The 23,731-nt window shown below is 39.4% G+C and overlaps 1 protein-coding gene and 1 long non-coding RNA gene across 3 annotated transcripts in view; one reads left to right on the forward strand and one right to left on the reverse strand.

Moving 5' to 3' along the window:
- The window catches only part of SLC35F4 (solute carrier family 35 member F4), a 192,360-nt gene that overhangs the window by 137,238 nt on the left and 31,391 nt on the right, over positions 1-23,731 (reverse strand). The window lies entirely within an intron of this gene.
- Positions 6,735-14,950, forward strand: LOC150016826 (uncharacterized). 2 transcript variants are annotated; one of them, XR_016509823.1, is made up of 3 exons: positions 6,735-6,797; positions 9,204-9,331; positions 14,618-14,950. It is a non-coding gene; the product is annotated as an uncharacterized LOC150016826 (long non-coding RNA). The 2 variants fall into 2 exon arrangements; XR_016509822.1 differs by lacking the exon at positions 6,735-6,797 and having other exon boundaries at positions 9,145-9,331.

A 23,731-nucleotide genomic window follows, 5' to 3' on the forward strand; every position in this document is an offset into this window, starting at 1 on the left:
GTGAGCTTGATAACAAAATTAGACCTTTATTGAGAAAGAGGTTAAAGTCTAAAAATTCCTGAAACTTTATTTAGAACATTGGTTTTCACAAACTACCATATACTGTCTTTTCCCATTACACTCAGCCTGGGGACACTGCAGATGTTTACCACTATAAGCCACACGGCTGTCATGCACACACCTTTTTTTTTCTTTGCAGATGGACTTTGATTTTTTAATTTAAAAAAATTGAGATATAATCAATCTATACCATTGTATAAGTTTAAGGTGTACAACATGTTACTTGATACATTTACATAATGTAATATGATTACCACAAAGTGTCAGCTAACACCTCTAGTCATGGCACGTCATTATCACTATTTATTGTGGTGAGAACAATTAACATCTAGTCTCTTAGCAACTTTGGAGTTCATAATACAGTGTGTTGAATATAATTACTATGTTGCGCATTCAGTCTCCAGAACACATTTATCTACTAGTTGCAAGTTGGTACCATTTGATCAACATCTCCTCAATTCCCTCACCCCCAGATCCTGGTAATCACCTTTCTACTCTGTTTTCTATGAGTACAGCTTTTTATAATTCCACATTTAAGTGATATCATATAGTATTTATCTTTCTCTGACTTATCTCACTTAATGCCCTTAGGGTCCACCTATGTTATCACAAATGGCAGGATTTCCCTTTTTCTCATGGTTGAATAATATTCCAATGGAATATTATATGTATTATAATATATACACAATGTTATGTATATATACAATGGAAATATATACATAATCACATCTTCTACATTCATTCACCTGTTGACACTTAAGGCGTTTTTATATCTTGGCTATTGTGAATGATGCTACAATAAACATAGGGGTGTGGATATCTCTTCAAGATACTGATTTCAATTCCTTCAGATATATACCTAGAAGTAGGATGGCTGCGTCATGTAATAGTTCTATTCTTCAGTTTTTGAAAAACTGCTATACTGATTTCCACAATGGCTATACCACTTACATTCCCACCAACAATGTATGAGTTCCCCTTTCTCCACATCCTTGACAGCACTTGCTATCTCTGATTATACAATACCCATCCTCACAGATGTGTGGTGACATCTCATTATAGTTTTGGCTTGTATTTCCCTGATGGTTAGTGAAATTGAGCATCTTTTCATGTAGCTGTTGGTCATTTGTATGTCTTCTTTAGAAAAATATCTATTCAGCTCCTCTGCCCATTGTTTAATTAGGCTCATTTGTTTATTTTTCTATTGAGTTGTATGTGTTCTTTATATATTTTGTGTATTAACCCCTTTTCAGATATATGGTTTGTGAGTATTTTCTCCCATTCAGTGGGTTGCCTTCTTTATTTATTGTTTCCTTTGTTCTTGGGTTTAATATAATCCCATTTTGTTTATTTTAGTTTTTGTTGCTCAAAGCACACACTTTCTTAAGAGACAATGTTTCAACTCCTCCTGGGATCCAGAAGCTACTGAATCTGAACAAATCAACTTTCTAGAGAAATATGCACATATTTGTCCCATAATTAAATAATATAATTACCATGATAGCATCTGATTCTTATGCTGCTCTAATTATTGAAATCTGGAATCCTAATATGCCAACTGTAGGACTTTTATAGTCAATGTCTTAGTTTTGTTTAATAGATTAAACAGAGGGAATTTAAAAAAATAAACTAGGCAGAGAGGATAAACGCCCCAAACTCAGTATCAGTGTATCAATCATACTGATAAGAATGTAATATTTGTTATTTTACTGCTTGATAACAGGTAATGTAGCCAATGGGGTAAAAAAAAGGTTGTAATAATCTATAAATTGTTTATGTTATTATATTAAATGAAAAACAATCAGCCAGATAGAATTATATTGCAACAATGTAAAAAGAAAGAGCTCTGAAAACCAAGGTTTGGAATATTCATAAAATTGTTAACATTGTCTTTGAGTGGTAGAGCAGTTTAGTGATTAAAATTTTTCTTTCTATTTTTCTGCATTATCCATATTTTTCATATTAACTAAGCATAACTCAAATAAAATATCTTTTGAAATTACTTTTCCTAAATTACAACTTTATTTTTTCAAAATGTGGTTTTTCTTTTTGATATACTTTGTTCTATCTTCTTCCATCATCTTACCAAAAAGTGGAAAAGCAAATTAGTATTACAATAGATTTTATGTACAGTAGTCCCTCTCTATATCGCAGTTCACTTATCGTGGCCTCACTATATCACGGGATTTTTAAAAATATTATATTTAATTATTTATCGCAGATTTTTCATACCCTGGCTGGTTTGGCTCAGTGGATTGAGCGTCGGCCTGCGAGCTAAGTGTCGCTGGTTCGATCTTCCAGTCAGGGCACATCAGAGAAGGAAAACTCTGATTCCAAAAAACCTCCGCTGCCTTGCGGCATACCTCTTCAGGGGAAAGGCTAAGGGAGTAAACCCCGACAGAAAATCCGGAGCCGGAGTCCCTAAGGCGGTTTGATGTTGTAGTCAACACCGGCAACTCCTGCGGCGCACCTGAAGCCAAGCTGTATTGACTCCGTCTTTCCCTTGGATCCTTCAGCTGCGAAGAGAGGGGGGGTCTGCTGCATGGGCAACAGCAGACCCTCCATATCACCCTGCCCAGGCTCTGTAGCTTCAGCTTCACTGGAGAGGACACTCCAGTGTCATCGCAAGATGTCGATTCAACACGGGAGGAGACAGATACCGTGTCACTCCCGAGTCGGACTGCACAGCCATTCTCGGCGGTGCAGATAGACTCTTAAGAAGCTACACCATCGTCTCTCGAGACGGACGGCTGCCGACGACGACGACGCAGATTTTTCACTATATTGCGGGATTTTGTGGTACTGTATACATATGTTGTTTAAGTTACATAGGTTTAAGAGTGTAGAATATGTTTAAGAACATAAGTAGTGTTGAACTTCCGGCCAAGATGGAGGCGCAGACAGACACACTGCGTGTCCCTCCACAACTAAGAACAAATATATATACCTCAAAACTAAAAACAACCAGAAATTCCAGAAAATCAAAGTGCATGGAAGTCCAGCAAACAAAGATATAAAGAAGAAATACTCACCCAGACAGGTAGGAGGGGCGGAGCCGGGGCAGAAAGGACATGGTGTGGTGGCAGCAGCAGCAGCATCAGGCCAGCAGAAAGCACAGTCACATTTTAAAGTCAGGAGGAACACCTGGGGAGCATTCCCAGCTCTTCACCAGACCTAGCAGCTCATGGTCCCAGCACCAGGGAAAATCAAGCCTCATTGCTTCTGACTGTGCAGACCAGTGGGGGTTGGGGTGGAGGCAGAAACTGCAGGTCTCTCAGCAGTCTGCTTGTTTAAAGGGCACCCCCAGTCATAGAACATCCGCAGACCCACCCACTCTGGGAATGACGCCCAGGGCGGCAGCTAGAGGGGCACCAGTCTGGTGCAGAAGTGGTAGAAGTGCCTGGAAAAGGGGCGAGTGCTGGGCAGGCAGCATTGTTCCCTATTGAACCCCTCCCCCACATACAGTGCCACAACTTGGTAAAACAGGTCGCCCTGTACTGAGGAATCCCTAAGGCTCCTCCCCTTACAATGTAGCAGGAGCGACAGCTCTACCTGGGATGTGGAGGCAAACAAACACAGGAGCCTATCAGAATTAGGAGACAGAGAAGTATGGCCCAAAAGGGGAAATGGATCAAGGTTCCAGTGGGAGAACTAAGCGACAAGGAGATAGCCAACCTCACAGATGAGGAGATAGACAACCTAACAGATGCAGAATTCCAAACACTGGCGATAAAGATGCTCCCAGGCTTGACAGATATGTTTGAATACAGCAAACAGATAAGAGAAGAAGTGTAGGCTATGCTAAGTGAAACAAAGGAAAATCCACACAAAACCAATGGTGAAGGGAAGGAAATCGGGGTTCAAATCAATGATTTGGAACATAAGGAAGAAAAAAACAGTCAACCAGTGCAGAATGAGGAAGCAAGAATTGAAAAAAACGAGGAAAACTTCCCAAGTTTTGTGAAGGAGATGGACATACAGGTCTGGGAAGCATGGAGGGTCCCAGGCGAGCTGGACCCAGAGGGGACCACACCAGGATGCATCATGATTGAGATGCCAAAGGTGAAAGATAAAGACAGAGTCCTGAGGGCAGCAAGAGAGAGGCCTACATGGGGTGCCTATAGGACTATCAGCTGATTTCTCAGAGGACACTTTGCAGGCAGGAAGGGACTGGCAAGCAGTATTCAATGTGATGAAAGGCAACCTGCAACCAGGACTACTCTATCCAGCAAGGGTATCATTTGGAATGGAAGGGCAGATGAAGTGCTTCCCAGACAAGGTAAAGCTAAAGGAGCTCATCATCACCAAGCCATTATATATGAAATGTCGAAGGGAGTTAAGAAGAAGGTCAAAACTATGAACACTAAAATGACAACAAACTCACAACTATCAACAACTGAATCTAAAAAATTAAAACAAAATCCAACTTAAGCAGACCATGAACTGAGGGTAGGGTGGAAGTGCTGGAGGGAGTGGGGTACTGGACAGAGGGGAGGAAAGGGGAAGAAAATTGGAACTACTGTAACAACATAATCAATAAAATATACTAAAAAAATAAAATTAAATTAAAAACATAAGTAGTGTTTATAGAAGTGTGGAAAAGGTTACTTAGGGAGTGAGAAAGGTCAATAAGGGACTGAGAACAGTTTATAAGTGTGTGGGAAGGATTTGTAAAGCCTTAAAATATATATAAATACTAAAATAAATGTAAGGTTCCTACTTCACAGATTTTCACCTATCGCGGGGGGGTCTAGAACTTAATACCCGCGATAAGTGAGGGAATACTGTATTTCTATCCTCAAAAGTTTTGTTAATTACCAGAAATGTAAAGGTTTGGTCCTACAGCTAAAATTACAGCTGCATTTTTTAAAACCTAATATTAACCAGAACAATGAAATGACAATCTCTATAAAAGAGTTGACAGTGCCTTACAGCCTGGTCATTAAAAATGAAGATGCCATCCTATTATTGCAAGATGAAGGAAATTTTGACATTACAAAGGAGATGAAAATACTGTGTCCCAAAGACACAACAATCATATCTCCAAATTTGTAATTATTTCAACAATGGACAGGTCTAACTCAAAAGCTATATTTAATAAATATTATAACCTCAAAAGAATAAAGAAATAGCATACTCTTTATCCCAAAGAGCTTGAAAGACTTTATTGAATAAAATATCATGATCTCTATTTCTCCAAAGACAAGTAGAAAATAGAAATGTGAAGTGATTTTCCTAAGGCCACACAGAGTAAAATATTATTATGTTAGATGCTTACTGATTCATGAGTGTTTCCTGAGTATGTCATTAGAATCTTGAAAATATATAGTACCACTGGGCTACATAGAGAAAATATTTTTTTATCAAAATTTCCATGTTGCAAAAGTAATTTTGCATACAGCAATATTTATGTTTTTATTTCCAAAGCAAACATTTGAAAAAATAAAACTATTTGCCACTTGGTTTTATGGGGAATTGCTACTCATAACTATTGTTAAACAGTTTGCAAAAATATGACATTATTCCATTGCCTAATAATAAGTTTAACAAAATAAAGCATACATAAATAACTCTGTGCAATTGTTTTTCAGTTTCACAAAATTAGTGCTTTTACTAGTTAATAATTTTGTGCACTTAACATCTAGAAACATTCATTAAAAATTAATAGCCTTGTATAATAAAAAACATAAGCATCTCTTTAAAAGGCATGGAAGATTATTGGCACTTCGTAAAATTAACAGTAAAAGACTACTTTGTCCCACTTCAAAGACTTACCTACATTTCTCAAAAGGCTCAGGAACAATTTTGTGAGTTTGCTTAATGTATAATTTATCTTAGCTTCGTAAGGGCCAAGAAACAGCAAAACTTACCTCCTATCTATGCACACACACACAACTCCCTCCCCCACCCCCCCGCACACACACCAGTTACATCATAGCAAGTAAGATCAGCCATGAATTGATTTTTTTTTTTTTAAATAAGGGCTTTACTACATTTTCTTCCTTCCTCATAAAGAGAAAACACCTGGACCTTTTCCCTGGTGGTTTGTGGGTGGAGAAGCAGAAGCTTCACCAGGATCCATGGAAGAATGCCGAAATTGCGGAAAACACTCTGGTGAGTGAGGTCACAGGTAGTTAATTAATGCTAGAAAGAGCAGTGCAGGCGTCATAAGTCATAAGATTACAAAGGAGGCCAAATCATGAGCACTGTAATTTGGAGCTTTATTAGAGAGAAGCAGCTTTTCTGCCTCCACAACTGAGGCGAATGGAAAGGATGAGTTTGCTCAACTCACTTTTCTTCCTCTAGAGAGAGCACCTGTTCACGCAGGCGCACATTCTCTCTACTGCTCCAGCCCAGAGCCTCCCTTGAGCAGGCCTCCTCCTCTGGGGGAATTCAGCCCCAGCAGGTGCCACGTGGGCTACAGGGCAGTTCTGCCTAAGTCAGGGGTTTCACTCTTCGCAGCCCACGTGCCTAGCAGAGCCAAAGCCATCGCGTTCCTGCTGGCTTCTTGCAGTAAACAGGTGATATTTGGTCTTTGTGCTTTTATATTTCAACTTGCTCAGAAACCAAGCCTCTTGGAGTACCAGTTCTAGGCTGGTTTTGTTTCAACAGTACTGTAGCAAAACACTATACTTGCTCTCAGAAAAAGGCTTTCACTCATTGCTGACTGATTTCCATCTTCAAGCCAGATCTACTGCCTGATTATATGAGGAAGCCATCCATCAGCCCATGGGAAAGTAAGTCCACACGTGAATAATCTGCTTACCAAGATCACAGTTCTGGTCATAGCACTCCACATGCTCTTATTTATTAATGTTTCTCTTTTGAAAGGATCATTGTATTTTAATTTAAAATATTATACCAAAAGGAAATTGCATCACCACTGTGAAAGGAAAATAAGTACCACTTGTTAAAGATTAACGCCAAAAACAAATATAGCATAGTATATGTAGTATATGTACTATACTACATAGTAAGTGCTTTGTAGATATTAACTCACAGAATTCTCACAATAATCCTATGAGTTAGGTACTAATATTGCTGACATTTTCAGGTGAAAAAACTGAGGCTTGGAGGGATTGAGAAATTTGCTCCAACTCAGGAAGCCAGTGGGAGACAGATTGGAATCTGTCCCAGGTGGCCGGCTTTCAGGTCAGCTCTTACCCACCCCAATTATAGAAAGTGACCATAACAACAAAGTAGGCAAAAAAAAAAAAAAAAAAAAAAATCAATAGTCTCACAGTATAAATATGAAAATGAAATGCAAAGCATTAGTAACCAATTAACAAAAATGCACAAATGAAAATTCTAATTTCCTTAACCAAGAAATAACTGTTAATAATAAGTTGATAACATTTTAAATTTTAAAATAAAAATGAAATATAAAGAATAATAACCAATTTATTTATGAAAATCCACTCAAAAAAAAAAAGAAAATCCACTCCAGAAAATCCTACTTTTTCTCATGTAAGAAATAACTGTTGATAATAAGTCAATAACAAAATCTTCATTTTAAGTAGCTTCATTTCTAGTTAATTAGAGTGAAATGTCCCGAAGGGAAAGAGTGTTTTAATTTGTTTTTGCTTCTCCTTTGCTGTGTCCTAAACAGATATGTATGAAGGCTGAATAGACCTGGATCACTCTGAGTTTACATAATGGCATTTTTCCCCACCACATTCACCAGTGTCCTTTGTAGTCAGCCTTACCCCCACCTACTCTCTGCCCACAGGAACCTGTCTTCAGGGAGTCATGTGGTCAGCAGGAAGTGAATTACAATTCTTTTCTTTAAAGTATATTTTATTGACTATGCTGTTATAGTTGTCCCAATTTTTTTCCCTTTGCCCCCCTTCATCCAGTACCCCACTTCCCTCCAGCAATCCTCCTGCCCCTTAGTTCATATCCATGGGTCATGCATATAAGTTCTTTGGCTTCTCCCTTTCATATTCGTCGGCAGCCGTCCATCTCGAGAGACGATGGTGTAGCTTCTTAAGAGTCTATCTGCACCGCCGAGAATGGTTGTGCAGTCCGACTTGGGAGTGACACGGTATCTGTCTCCTCCCATGTTGAATCGACATCTTGCGATGACGCTGGAGTGTCCTCTCCAGTGGAGCTGAAGCTACAGAGCCTGGGCAGGGTGATATGGAGGGTGTGCTGTTGCCCATGCAGCAGACCCCCCCTCTCTTCGCAGCTGAAGGATCCAAGGGAAAGACGGAGTCAATACAGCTTGGCTTCAGGTGCGCCGCAGGAGTTGCCGGTGTTGACTACAACGTCAAACCGCCTTAGGGACTCCGGCTCCGGATTTTCTGTCGGGGTTTACTCCCCTAGCCTTTCCCCTGAAGAGGTATGCCACAAGGCAGCGGAGGATTTTTGGAGTCAGAGTTTTCCTTCTCTGATGTGCCCTGACTGGAAGATCGAACCAGCGACACTTAGCTCGCAGGCCGACCCTCAATCCACTGAGCCAAACCAGCCAGGGTATCCCTTTCATATACTATTCTTAATATTCCCCTGTCTATTTTGTACCAACCAATTATGCTTCCTAACCCCTGCACCATTTCCCCATTTCTCCCCCTTACCCTTCCCAGTTGATAACCCTCCAAATGATCCCCATACCTATGATTCTGTTCCTGTTATGGTTGTTTGCTTAGTTTGTTTTCATTTTTTAGATTCAGTTGTTGATAATTGTGAGTTTGTTGTCATTTTAATGTTTATAGTTTTGATCTTCTTTTTCTTAAATAAGAGCCTTTAACATTTCATATAATAATGGCTTGGTGATGATGAGCTCCTTTAGCTTTCCCTTGTCTGGGAAGCACTTTATCTGCCTGTCTATCATGCTAAATGATAGCTTTGCTGGATAGGGTGGCTCTACTATGTTAGCTTCACCTAAGCAATACTACTGTATCTGTGAAGTCGGTAATGTGATGAGCTATCTTTTTCACAAAGGATGCATGAAGAGAGACACTGTTAAGCCTCCCCACCCCATTTTTCCTTCACCTCCTGGTCACACAGTTACTATGCATTTCCCAGCCTCCCTTGCAGGTAGGTGGGGTCACATGACTGACTCTGGCTGATAGAGTGTGAATAGAAGTCATTCTTGGCACCTTCCATGACCTGAATGTCCTCTCTTTCTCTGTCTGTGGCTGGAGGAAGCCAACAAAAAGACCTAAAGGAACCTAAAGCCCTGGAATAGAAGGGGTATGATTTCAAAATCCCTGAATGACTATGGAGCAGAGGACCCACCCCCACCAAAGCTGACACTGGCCTATAAAATGAGGTGAGAAACAACCTTCTACTGTTTTAACTCGCTTTGATTGTGAGATAGTTTATGATAGCAGTTAGTTTGTCCTGACTAATATAATACATTAAAACAAATGCTTAACTCTTACTAGTATTTGAAAATTGTTCCCCCGTGTGTCCCTTAAAATGATCCCTCCTTGGTAAACAGTGAGGACACTGCCCCTTCCTGTAGAGCTTGCCATTCCATAGGAAGTGTGCTTTCAGATACTGACTAACATAACCAAAGGCTGCGTCACACCAAGTCATCTTCTAGCTACCTCTGCTCTGGAACTGGCTGCTTTTCTCTCCAGGTGGCCCTTCACTGCGACTGGCACAACGCGTAAGTTGGACTCCTAGGGTTTAATCACAGAATCTTGCTTTTCCCATTGTCTCTTTAAAACTGGGCAGGTCCTTCCCTTGACCTTGAATTTTACAGTCATGCTTAGATTTTTTTTAAAATTTGCTGTCATTTTAAATCACAATTGCAATCTCAGTTCACTGTTTAAAGCAGCAAATTGGATGTAGTAATCAACAGATCAATCCTCATTCAAAATTGAGACTTCTCCCTTCCACATGCCAGCAGCCAGCTGCTCCCTCATCTTACTAGAAAAGGGTCTGGTTAATATCTTCTGCATTCAGTTCTTTCTTGCCCACTTACCCACTGCTATTTCTGACCTGTCTCCCACCCAGGAGGAGAGCTGCAAGGGGAAAGAAGCAAGAGAGGAAATTCCTACTTCACGAGTGCTATAGTGATAGAGTGCTATTCTTCCTGGTGTTGGTAGACATTTAAAGCTGACATCTTCTATTGTATGTATCTTTTTGGGTCCTCTAGACACTCTGTTTGGGGTCCCTCTGACAGCAACCCTGCCGACTCATCAACGCCTTTCAATTGGCTGCCCATTCCCAACACCCTCAGCTCTGTGCCCACTGCTGTACACCTCAGCCACCACCTGTGTACACTGCACAGCTCTTCATTGCCATGGTCTCCTCACACACTGGCTGAATCCCACTAGAATCAGTCCAGGCCATCAGTTCACATTTGGTCCCTGGGATCCTCATTCCATCGGAGGGCAGTGTGATTATCAGAGTTGGCAGCAGCTTACCATCCCATCCCTCCAGCTCCTTTGACATCTCAGTGGGGATAGGGGATTGGGTGACAGACACCAGCCTACCAAGCCCCTCTACCCACAGGGCCACACTCTAAGCTCTCTAGATGTCTGGTGGAAGTCTCCTTGGATCTGAGATGGGGGGTGAGAATCACAACGCAGTTTAGATGGACTCACAACGCAGCTTTCCCTTTCTTTTTTTGAGACAAATCCTCCTCACAAAATTGTTTTAATTTTGAACCTCAATTCATGGAACCTTGGTCTCAAACTTAATTTGTTTCAGAAGGCTGTTTGAGAACCAAATTTTTCAAGATGGGAGACATTCAAGAACTGAGGTTTGACTGTATATAATTTTGAGGCTGTCCCTCCTACCACCCCTTATATATTTTTGAGAAAACAGCAACTCAAATAAACAACTTGTTTAATAGGTACTTGGCCATGCTATATTTCTAAATGCATGAATGATTTTTACAAAGCCTAAACCTCAGCATAAGACATTATTAGGCTTTCAACTAATAACCTGCGCCTATTTGTTTTGGTCAGGAAGGAGCTCTAGAATAAATCCCAAATGCCTCTAATTATCTCTTCTCCTAAGTTTCTTCTCATATAATTTCTGTAAAAATGAACATACAGAAGTAACTACCAAGTCAGGCAAAAATCAATATAGCTGCTCACCACCAAGAGGGCACTTTCCAACAAGCTCCAGCTGAGATCCTAGGGAACTGAATCTGTAGTTCTCAACCTAAGATGTACATTTGAGTCTAGCGAGAGCATTTTTTCTACAATACCTATGCCCTAGACCCAAAGCCAGAGATTTTAATTTAATTGGTCTGGGAAAGGGTAGAGAAATTACTTAAGCTCCCTATGCATTATAACCTATACCCAGGGCTGGAACACCACACCAGAAAAAGCCATGAGCACAGCCAGTTTTGCAAGAAATTTTAACACCAATAGAAAAAGTGGATTCTAAATAATAGTAACATGTGAAAATCCAACAGACACAGTGGTCCAAATTCTCATGTAATAAGAAAATTAATTGGGGGGAGGGGCTAGAAAATGCAGGCAATAGGCATATTTAAATTTTACAAAGATTACCCTTTTATGGAAATAGTAGACCTATCCTTCCCACACATACCCCCTGAAGCCCTTAAAAGCAATTTTCTTTTAAATGACATATATCAACCTGTGCTCTCTGCCAAATTCTTAAATATGCACAAGGAATCCACGTGTCACAATGTTTCCCCAAACCAGTTCCTTCCACCCCGTTGCTGGTAATCCAGAGAATGAGGTGGGTAGGGGGGGAATCAGAGGACCATTCTTCCAGAAAACAGCAAAAGTTCTCTGGGCAGCACCAGGTGTGTCACAGGGTGGAATTCAGCAATTCAGTCTTAGGAAACAAAGCTGAGCCGAGCACCACAAGAATATCTTAAGAAGTAAACAATATTATGCAGCAACAATTTCCTCACAGCCCAAGCTCACCTGCAGGACACTTTCTGGCTATATAACACAATTGGTGGTTTTTAAACAGCTGTTCTGGTAATACTGCATATAGGAAAATATTTCTATCCAATCCAAAATAGATTTTTAAATGCTGTCAGACTTAGATTTCTGGGTACCTATTATGCCCAAAAGCAGTATGCCAGGTCCTGTGATAGATAGAAAATATAATCCACGGGCCTGGCCCTCGAGGCAATGGTGACTTTGTTGACACAGGAAAGTACACGCACAGGCTGTGACATGCAGGCATCAAGTGAGGTGAAGAGAGAAAAGCTGACCCAGAAGTTCAGAACTGGAAACCGCTGGCGGCAGGAGTGATTAAGAAAGCTTCCGGGCATGAATGAAAATTAGACCAGATCTCGAAGTGTGGTTAGGAGCTCCATAACCAGGTAGGGGTTACCTTGAGCAAAAGCTGTCTGGCAGGAGCAGAGAGGACCTACAGGTGGGGGGGGGGGGGCGAGGCTGGAGGGCGCTCTGGAAGTGACTCAGCCGGTGCACTGCAGTCATGAGCCTGCACTGCCACTAAATTTTGTAAATGTGAATAATACAGTTGTGCTACCACTGAGGAAAGCTATGGAAAGCAACATCTCTTTGTGACAGATTCCAAGCTGAGAGCATTGTGCTAGGCCAGCGCTTCTTAACCTGTGGGTCACGACCCCTTTGGGGGTCGAACGACCCTCTCACAGGGGTCGCCTAAGACCATCGGAAAACACATATATAATTACATATTGTTTTTGTGATTAATCACTATGCTTTAATTATATTCAATTTGTAACAATGAAAATACATCCTGCATATCAGATATTTACATTACGATTCATAACAGTAGCAAAATTACAGTTATGAAGTAGCAACAAAAATAACTTTATGGTTGGGGGTCACGGCATTAGGAAGGTTGAGAACCACGGTGCTAGGCAGTATGAAGCAGGCCGAAAGCGTGCAGCTATGAAGGGGTCAGGCCAGGTCAGCAAGCAAGAGAGGTTGGTGTTGCTTGGGAACCGAGGGAACTTTTCCTCTAAAGTAGGAGGCTGTGGCCCTGGCTCTGTGCTCCACCTCAGCACAGCACCAAAGAATGGCCTGGAGGTGAGGGCGCCAAGCTACTAGGGGCTGCCTTTGTGACCGCTTGCTACTGCAGTGTGATGTAGTGACTGTTGGGGAGTTCTGTGTGAGTCTTTTAATCCTTTCAAGCATGCAGTAAATATTTCTAGTATGTCAAAGAATGAAGTGAACATAGAAAAGAAAAGAGAATCTTCAGCCTGTGCAATGTGGCATGGCTGGGTTTTGACAGGAGAGTGAATTTATGGAATGAACACGGCAGGAGGGATAATCTTGTCGTTAAATGCAAATTGGAATGGAAGGAGAAGAGCATATACAGCAAGGATAAAATTTATTTCCACTTTTCTGAAGTATTAGTTTTGAAAAGTAGGAAAAGGGTATGTAATTTTCTACTTCTCAACAAAATTTTAAATACTTTCTCTTCTGCCTAGAAAAAAATAAACAATGGAAGTAAAACATAGGAAATATTGCTCCAAGATGTTTCCACAGTAATATTTCTCCTTTATGTATTTTCCCTTAATTCAAACTTTATAACACTTCAGCTATGTGATTTTGGTCCAGTTGTTCAATCGCCATAAACCACAGTTTCATGATTTGTAAAATAGAGTAAATCACCTCCTTCTTTAAAAAAAAAAAAATATATATATATATATATTTTTTTGTTTGTTTGTTTGTTTGGACCTCCTTAGCTTTGAGCAAGAAAAATACTTGTTACCAGCCAAGGATGACTAAGCCCCAGATATGAGGGTTATAACTCAATTTCATGTTATGCCACAGAAATCCTGGAAGTTATCTAGATATCTCTAGGAAAACTTACAGTCTAGCATGAAAGAAATTGAAAATATACTTAAGAAGTTAAGTGAGTGGAAACTCAGTTAAGAAGCCAATAAAGTAAAATAATTTTATAGGCCTAATAATAGAGCAAATTTATAGAACAGGTATTATGCTTTATATTTCTCAGAATTGATGTGAGGATAAAATTAAAAGATTTGTTAGCACTTTGCAAACTCTAATGCAACTAAGGCAGTGTAAATTGTATGAAAATATGAATTCTATTACAAGAAGCTGATAATTAGAGATGTTCAATGCTTACAAAAGGTCACGCTGTGGCTATCAGAGCAGGAACTCAAACCCAGGACCCCCACTACTAGAGATGCCCGTTTCACAGTCAGCAGAAGACATGCTCTGGGTTCAAAACTCAGCTCGACCACCTACTAACCATATGGCTTGGGAAAGTTTCTTTATTTCTCTGAGCCCCAGTTTCCTCACCTATAAAATAAGAATGATAAAATTGACTTCACAACATTTAGAGGATTAAAAGATATAGCGCATAGTAAATACTCAGCACAATGTTCAATAAAGAAAATTTATTATGATATTTGTGACCATTTTAGGCCATTTTCACAAAACCAGTCACTACCCGATTCTATGGGCTCATTGGTCATGATTTCTGGTAGCAGGCAGTACTTAGGCAGTATCACAGTTAGCAGGATTTGTCTTCAACATCCTACCATTCCCCTTTCCAAGTGCTTTTTTCCCAGATTTCTCCTCCTGGGCTGGAACCTCATGTTTATGTAGCTTTGTGAGAGTAACCCAAGCATTCTGTTCTTCTCTCTCCTTTTCAGCCTTCACGTCAACTGTGTCTCATTCCTTCTGGACGCTGCACTCTACTTTCCAAGGTAACAGCTAGTTAATTACCTGAAGGACCTGTCTACTGAAGTATTGCCTGCTAAAATTGGATAGTGCATTATTTTCCTCTACCCTGAAATACCATCATCTTAACAGGAGACCCATGAGCACACAAGCTATGTACTAAATTGTAAGGACACCCCTGCCTTCTATAAATTAAACTCTGTAACTCCATGTCTGAAAGTCTACAGGACACAAAAAACTAAGAGTTTGAGTCAGGGTTTGAATAATTATGAGGGAGAATGAGCAGTAAAATCAATTTCCCATAACCTGATCTAGAAGAATATTTTAAAACCCATGCATGGTAAGAAAAAAAGATTGTGTCATGAGGAAAACGTATTCCCTAAAGAGAAGCAGAAATAAAATTAACATATTAGGTAGATGTGAGAGCAATCCAAATTTCCTTCTTTAAAAATAAGTATGAAGGCCCTGACTGGTGTGGATCATCAGTTGGTTGGGAGTCATCCTTCAAAGCAAAAGGTTGCCAGTTCAATTTCTGGTCAGGGCACATGTCTGGGCTGCAGGTTTGGTCCCAAACAGGGCATGTACATGAAGCAGCTGATCAATGTTTCTCTCTCACATCAATGTTTTTTTCTCTTCTCTTTTTTACTCTCTTCCCCTCTCTTTAAAAATAAATAAATAAAGTCTTTTAAAAAATAAGTAGGAAAAAATTAAGCAAAATGAAATATACAAACAGGTCCATCTGACAAGGAGTGAAAGAAGGTTAGAAAAAGCAGCTACCTAAAATGTACACTTCTGGGGTGTGAAATACAACATGACCCTTCCCTGGTCCTGAGGGCTAGGACTTAGTCTCTCAGTTCCTTCAGTTTGCTACCAAAGAAGTTTCCCCTGTAGCATCATGATTATGCTACAGTCCCTAAATAGATCCTTTGTTTTTCTGAAGGTATCAGATTAAAAGAAATACTTTCTCATTTATAGCATGTGTTTAAATACAGACAAGTAATATTTGATTTAAAGAAATATATACATATAGAACATAAAAAACAACAAGAAGAAAACTCCAAGTCATCCATAATCTTTCCCAATTAATAATTGTTAAATAATTTTTTTCACTTACAGTTTACATTCAGTATTATTTTGTATTACTTTAGGTGTATAGTACAGTGGCTAGACAATCATATACCTTACATAAATGTACACATATGCATATATATATACACCTTACATACATATATATAGTTGGGTTCATCTTGTGTTTAAAATTTTGTAGAGTGATTTTTCTATCATGTTATATAACATTCTTTATAAACTTAATTTTAATGACTGCATGGTATACTATATAGAGGTACTTTAATTTATGAAATCATTTTCACATTGCTGAACATTATTATTTATATTATGCATTATTATAAATAACAATATTATGTGATTTGTGCACATGTCATTGCAATTCCAATTACTTTCTCTTGGTGGATTGCTAGAAGTAAAATTGCTAGGTTTGCAAGTCAGATATTTCAAAGACCCTTACCATAAACTGCTATAGTTTTTTCCATCAAGTTTATAGTAATTTATCATCCTACCAGAAAATACAAAATGTTCATCTTGTCATACCCCCACCAAGCAACGACTGTTACTTTTAAAACAAGAAAGTAAAGGAAAATGTATTTTGAATCAAGGAAGTTTGTGGCTTCTCAGCCAAATCACTCAAGTAGCCATTTCCGCAAGTAAATCAAGACATAAATACTGTAATAACACCAGGTGCAATGAACAGAATACTAATGTTGCAAGCAGATTCTTAAGTGGTCATTTGTAATCATCTCTTCAGAGGGTGAGTCAGTCAGGGTCCCAGCAGGAACTAGCTGCTCTACAATGGGGAATTGAGGAGTGAGACTTTAATAAGTGAGTATTTACAAAAGAGTGCTGCAGAGTCAAGACTTGCAGAAGGACAGCAGGACAGCAGGACAGCATGAAGGAGCTGTGCCACCCCTAGGCCTAAAGGGGAGGACAAGGGAACAGGACCAATCACTGGAGAGAAGAAGGGATGCCTGACGGTAGATGCAGCCCAACACGTGGGAACCAGAAGAAAGACACCCTGACTTCACTCTCCTCCAGCCCTTCCCACCAGTGTCTTCCATTAAACCAGCACAGTTTCATCCCAGAGGGCAGGGCAATGGAACCTGGTTATGATGCACTGAATGTTTGTGTCCCCCCAAATGCATATGTTTAAGCCCTGATCCTCAGTATGATGCCCTTGAAAGGTGAGACCTTTGGGAGGTACTTAGGTTTAGATGAGGTCATGAAGACAGAGCCCCCCGCATGATGAGACCAGTGCCGTTATAAGAATAGACAGAAACCAGAGTCCTCCCTCTCCATCATGTGAGGACACAGCAAGAGGGCAGTGTCTGCAAGCCAGGAAGATTCCCCACCAGAAAAAGAAATGGCTGGCACCTTGATCTTGGATATCCCAGCCTCCTGAACAGAGAATAAATGTTTGTGGTGTTTTGTTATAGCAGCCTGAACAGACTAAGACACTGGTAGATAGTGTCATACAGCGCAGCCTCTCAGGTCACAGAGAAGAAGGGCAGAGAGTGGGTCTGAAGGCACAAACTGAAACCACCCCAGAGAGAGCTAGTAAGAGACAAACAGATTTGCAGGACAGCAGCAATCTATGCTTCACAAACCACCGCGGTAAATAATCCATCTAGTGTTATTGTTTTCAGTGGAAGTCGCAAGCAGCAAGTGGCAATATGATGATGTAATCATTTCCCTTTACTTTACTAATTTACAGAACGAAGATCTTAAAGTTTTTTCTTCTCAAGAGAACAGAGGATATTTGTGAGTCCAATAATATCTTTGCAAAACAGAAGTAACTTTAACTATATCTTTAAATTACCCAGGCAGAGAAATGCATTCTAATAAGCAATTGAGTGAAAAGCCCCACTGTGATTGAATTTATTTTCCACTGTAATGGAGGAAATAGTCATGAATGTTTCATTAAGACTCCTCCTAACCATAAATGTATATCCATGTCTTAACAAGTACATGTTTTTAGCATTGCAACTCTCCAAACCAGCAAATAATTTTATAAAATTTTCTTTAATCCCTCACAAATGACAAAGGTCCCACTGAGGCTTTATCACACATTATTTAGTAAATCCATGAATCTACAAACCAGGAGACATGGAAAACCATGGCAACCAGGAACAAGATTGGAGAGGCAGCCAGTATTTGAAGGACAACACTGGGAAGGATACACAGTCTTCCTGAGCTCTCAAGCCCACCCCTCCCAGCCTACCCTACTTGACTTGACCTTGCCATGGCCCCTCCTCTCTCCTCTTCAGACTCAGTACAGGAACTTGAAGCTAGAATAGTCTTTAGGAGTTTAACTGGTCTAGTCCCCTGCTTGCAGACATACTGTTATCTTTTATACATGAGACTTCAAGTATCTTGTCCAAGGTCACTAATTAAAGATAAAATACTAGAACTCAAGTCCTGATCTTCCTAGCCCAATGCTTTCACCAACTCCAGTTTTTTTCATGGTCTGATTCTATAAATGAATGGAACAAGGGAAAAGGAATTCAAATTCTCCATATATCTCTGATGGTGATAAACATGCTGTTATGGCCATTGATAATAGCATACTAAAACTGAAATTAATCTATAAAATTGCACAGACCGATAAAGAAATTTCACATCTCACCGCAAATTCATCCTTCAGAAAATATGGTAAAATGTATCAGGTGCTGGTTTCTATCAGCATAGCTAACACGGACCGAGTATATTTTTATTCTGTCCAAGTCTTCATAATTGTTAGAGAATTTCTTCATTTAGTTAATGATAAATATTTTAAGAACATGAGAGCAAGTATTTACTGAATCATGTTAATTAAGCAGACAAAAATTACAAAAGCATAAAGAAGTACAAGGACAAAAGTCCTCTACTTAGAGCTAATAGAAGCAAGACTGCAATCAAACTTACAGCCACTTGGTTATCATCATCATCATCGTCATTACCATCCAATCTCAGGATAATCTCATTTGAGATAGAGAATTCTCATTTTTCATGGTCTCTCATGAGCACCTTGACCTTATCCCTAAATGATGTTTGTCAAGGACCATCCCTGCTAGATAAGTCAGTTGTTGTTTTTTTCATTCATTCTTTTGTGAACATCAAAACAGATTTCCCAAGCCTTCCCAGAAGCATCTGAGTCAGTGTTCTGGGATGGAGCCCAGAGTGTGTTGTAAAGCTCCCCAGGTGATTCTGATGAATCAAAACACAGATGACTGGGCTCTATCCCAGAACAACTAAGAATCTTTGCAGTGGGAGATCTATACTGTGAAAAGGCTCCCCTAAGTTGATTCTGATGCATACCAAAAAATGAGAAATGCTCTCTGCAACTGACAAGCATAAATCTATCCACATGACCACAAGAGTACATTGGAGCAATGATCTATGTTAAATGGAAATTCAAATACAGACTCCAGTCATTCCCACAGCTAACCTCTCATTGGTTTTCCAATTTGGATAAATGCTAAATTTGCTACTTAGGGCAGCTTTTGAGTGTATTTAAATATATCACGGAGATTGCATGCATAACTCTGATGCATTTCTTATTGTTTTTTCTTATATTCACATATCACCTTTCTGAGCACTAGCTTCACACCAAATAATAAAAATGCACATTAAACAAGAACACAAACCAAGCATAAGCCCCAATTTGAAGGTGTTTAATTTTAATATGAGTCTTTTTGTTCCTTCTCTTTTAATGTGTTAAAATAAATTTGAATCCATTTACAAAATCTGTGTTGATTTAAGTAAAATGTAAAAAATCTCCACCACTTTGGAGAGTATTATGCTAAGTGAAATAAGCCAGGCAGTAAAAGACAAATACTATATGATCTCACCTATAACAGGAACCTAATGAACAAAACAAACAAATGAGCAAAATGGAACCAGAGGCATGGAAACAAGGAACAGCCTGACAGTAACCAGAGGGGAGGAGGGTGGGGGAGAAGGGAGGAAAGAAGGGAAAGGGCTAGTCAAGGAACATGTATAAATGATGCACGGACAAGGACAACAGGATGGGGATTGAGTGTGGAAGCAGGGGGTGGGCAGGGCAATGGAGAGCAATCAGGAAAAAATTGGGATAACTATAATAGAACAATTAAAAAACAACAGATTTTTAGAAGTTTATAAGTTGAAGTAACATCAGAGGCAGACTCTAAAATCCATCTAAGACAAGAGCAACCTGACATTTTAAGAAACACTTTACAAGAGAGCAAGTCACCATCATGACATCTTAAATTTTCAGAGTACAAAATGTCAACACCAAAAGGACTGAGTTGGTAAAAATTGAGAACAAATGGGGCCAGAGCAGTCAAGTCTGTTTCAAACAAAACAAACTACTGCAAGATTTTGCACCTCAATGAATAACTGCAGCACATTGGTATATTCAAGTTTTCCTTTTTTCTTTCTCCTCTACAGATTCATTCTTTTTGCTTTGTGCTAGCCTGAATGGTGAGCTATAAAAATGTCATAAATTATAGAGTGCAAATTGTGTAGAATCCTGTGATCACAGGGGACCCAAAGTGGTAATCATATTTTCTTCAGTTTTAAATACACAGAAAAACACTCTGGCCTACCATGTAAAATGATGACAATTGCAAAAATTACTCAGTAGAGCTGATCCCTGACTTCTGCTGTCAGTGAAGGGAGGGGAGACAAGAAAACAGACAGCGGCATGACTAAACCATCATTCTATTAATGGAAAGTCCAAATACAATGGAAGGGCAACATTCTATTTACTCCACTAAAATTAGATTAAATCCTTCTTGTCCAGCATGCCAGATATGTTGAAGTGTTAACAGACCAATAAAAATGTTTTTTGCCACACGCACTTGAAAACAGAACCGATGTTATTCGTTATCCTCGTGGGGAGACCCATACTTGGACTAAAGGCCCACTTCATTCCCCCTCAGATACTGCAATTGTATTGTTGCTCCTCATTAAAGATCAAATTGTTTAAAAGGTCATCAAGTCCAGATAGGTCATGTAGGATGTCTCCAGCTAACCCCCACAATTCACAAGCATAGTGAAGCCACATTAACTATAGCTATTGCTCAACAATCTAATGTCAGATTAAATAATACGTGGGGAATATAATTATAATTCAGTAATCATGGAAAAGTTTACATAAACCAATAGTCTTTAACTCTGCCATCCCTCCAGCCTGGTACCCCTAAAAAGCAACAAATGACTGATTTGCATTTCACACCTGCTGCCTCATTGTCAGCAGAATAATACTCAAAATATGGCTGACAGGAAAGAGAGAGGGGAACACAAAGATTCTATAATATTTCTGCCATGTAATTATCTACTGAGTACTCAAAAGTTGGTTGGAGAGAAATGGCCTCTGCCCAGTTTCTGCTGCTATTAACATTCTGGAGTCCCAGAGGACACCTCAAATTCAACATGCTTAAAACCTCATTTACCAGTGATTATCCCCTTGCCTCACAGCCTCCCTAGACAGTCAAAGTTGCCATCATTCCACCATTACAACCTTGGGGTTACCCTTGGCTCCATCTGCGTTGGTATCAAGACACAACCAGTCCCAACCAATTTCAGCACTTCCTTCAGGATCTCTCAGAATCTTCCTTCCTTTTCATTTCCATTGTTTGGGCTGAGAGTTAAAGAGTGAGCAGAAATTTTCCAAACAAACATGTTTGGAAGATATTCTGAAAAACAATTCAGAGAAGTTATCTAATAATCATGGTATGATGATAACATTAATGGCTACCCCCCCTTTTTTTTTTGAGTGCCTAGTCTGGCCTTAGGCACTATGCTAAATATTTTTACACATATTATCTGATTTAATTCTCACAAAATCCAAAGAGAAAAGAACTTTTAATATTCCTATTTCCGAAGTCATAAAGCTAAATGGAAGAGCTGAAACTCATATCCAACAGTGCATTAATCCAAAATAAATGCTCTTTTTAGCCACTTCTCTATATTTTCTCCCAAAACTAATGATATTCATTTGTTCACTGAATATCTACCTGATCAAGTGCCATCTGAATGCCCAGTATTGGGTCCTCAGTCACATACAGAATAAATCAATACTCACACACTCTAAAGTAACAGTGTATTTACTCAAGCTCCAATGGATAAAACTTGTCACAGAGACTATAGCAAATAGGCCAAAAATAGAATGAACAACAAGTTCTGTTACCCAGAAACTAAATTAGGTAAAGATTGTGCTATCAGTAAATAAGGCTTTTCTGAAGGGAGGGAAAAAAGTATATGCTATAGTGATGAGAACAAAGAAATAAGGCTTTGAAAAACTGGACTAACTTGGATTCCCATGTGTCAAGGCTCTCAAAATCTGAGTCCCTCTCACTCTCATTCACTTTGAGGAGCTGAAGGTTAACCATCAGATCACCTTATTACTAAACCCAGAAGAGAGATCTTACAGCATTATTTAAGATGACCTGAGGCTGGTACAGAACATTCAAATGCCCTGAAAGAATCAATGTTTTCTAGAGTGAGTCCTGCATTTCTTTTTTACCTGTATATTTTAAGCCTGATTATTTCAATCTTTTGGGGGCCACAGGGGCCACTGAGTAGCTAAAGAACATTAGAAAGATGTTTAGAAAAACACATATGTCTTTAGATTAAGACTTTCATTTAAGCAGCTATTTCATTTGTTCCTTATCTGTTTAATTTAAAATGTAAGTGTTATTTCAGGCACTAGTGCGTGCCTTGGTAAACGAGAGAGAGAAATGCTCCTTGTCCCATTGGAGCTCATCTACAGACTAGCGATCTTATTTATTACTAGATTTTGAAAAAGAAAATAGATAAGAAACCATATACTCAATGAACAGTAGCACATGAATGACTAGCTGTACCAGTATGGGTAATATCTGGACATCCATCAGAACATAGGGCTGAGCAAAGGTTCAAGGTGGGTTTGAGCCCTACGTGATGGAAGGCGATCCAAGAAAGGGAGCAGTTTGTAGTCTGAAAGATCTGGCAGTGAGTAGTGGGAACCAGGTAAAGGGGGCTGCATTTGTTGGCAGACCTCTAGTGCATAAGAAGACTTGGTCAAGGTTTAAGGCAAAGCCCCAGTCTCTAGAGTGTGATGCAGAAAACCAAATTAGGGATTGGGGCAATGGGGTCCTAGAGACCCAAACCCAGTCACATTGGGATGCAGAAGTGGTTAGCTCAAATGGAAACAGCTTAGACTCCATACTTGGAGTGGGCCCAAGATCAGAATAATACTCACAGGGCACTGAACCTGGAAGCCACTAACCTCCTGCTTCTCTGTTCTATCCAATCCCCAGTCTTCTAAAGATAGAGAACTTGTGCCAGGGACCATAGTGAAAGACGAATTTGCAGGTGAGGGTAAATGGTTAAATCCAGCTGTGGGGATTATAAATCTACAAGGACTAGGGACCAAAAACAGCCTTAAAGGTGGTAATCACATTTCACAAGAAATCTATTATCTTGAAATTCTGTGATGGGATTCTACCAAAACAAAAAGGATGGAAAATTAGAACAAAAAAATCAGATAATTACCTAGAAACCTTTGCCTACTGAATGTTAGGCATCTTGATATTTAAAAATTACATAAGGAGATATTAGAAATATCAAGTTATTTTTGTGCTCCTATCAGATGTTGGCAATAATAATGATCTATTTTCTGGATACAGCAAATTCTCCATAATAGATAATTCTATATCCTTTAGTATTTCTCTCACTCTCTCTCTATAACAGAAATGCGGGATATATATTGCTTATTCTGAGAGTGTGAAAAAAGGTAGATAAATAACCAAGCTAAAAAAAAAAAAATAGGCAACTAACATGGCTCATGTCTTGTCGTTAAAAAAAAAAAAAATCACACAACATCTGTATCTTTCACATTTCTTCCATATCTGGGTTCACAGCAATTAAATTGAGCAATTTGAAACACATTCGCTAGAAGAGGCATTCTGAAAGAGAGCAGAGAGTCTAGCCAGCTAAATCTAAAAGGAGCAGGATAAAAGGAGATGTCCCTTGCTCGCATGCTGGAGATACTCTGTTTGCCTCTCCAC

This window comes from Furipterus horrens, unplaced genomic scaffold (assembly GCF_987537825.1).
Source record: "Furipterus horrens unplaced genomic scaffold, mFurHor1.1.pri manual_scaffold_3, whole genome shotgun sequence".
In the NCBI taxonomy this organism is placed as follows: Eukaryota; Metazoa; Chordata; class Mammalia; order Chiroptera; family Furipteridae; genus Furipterus; species Furipterus horrens.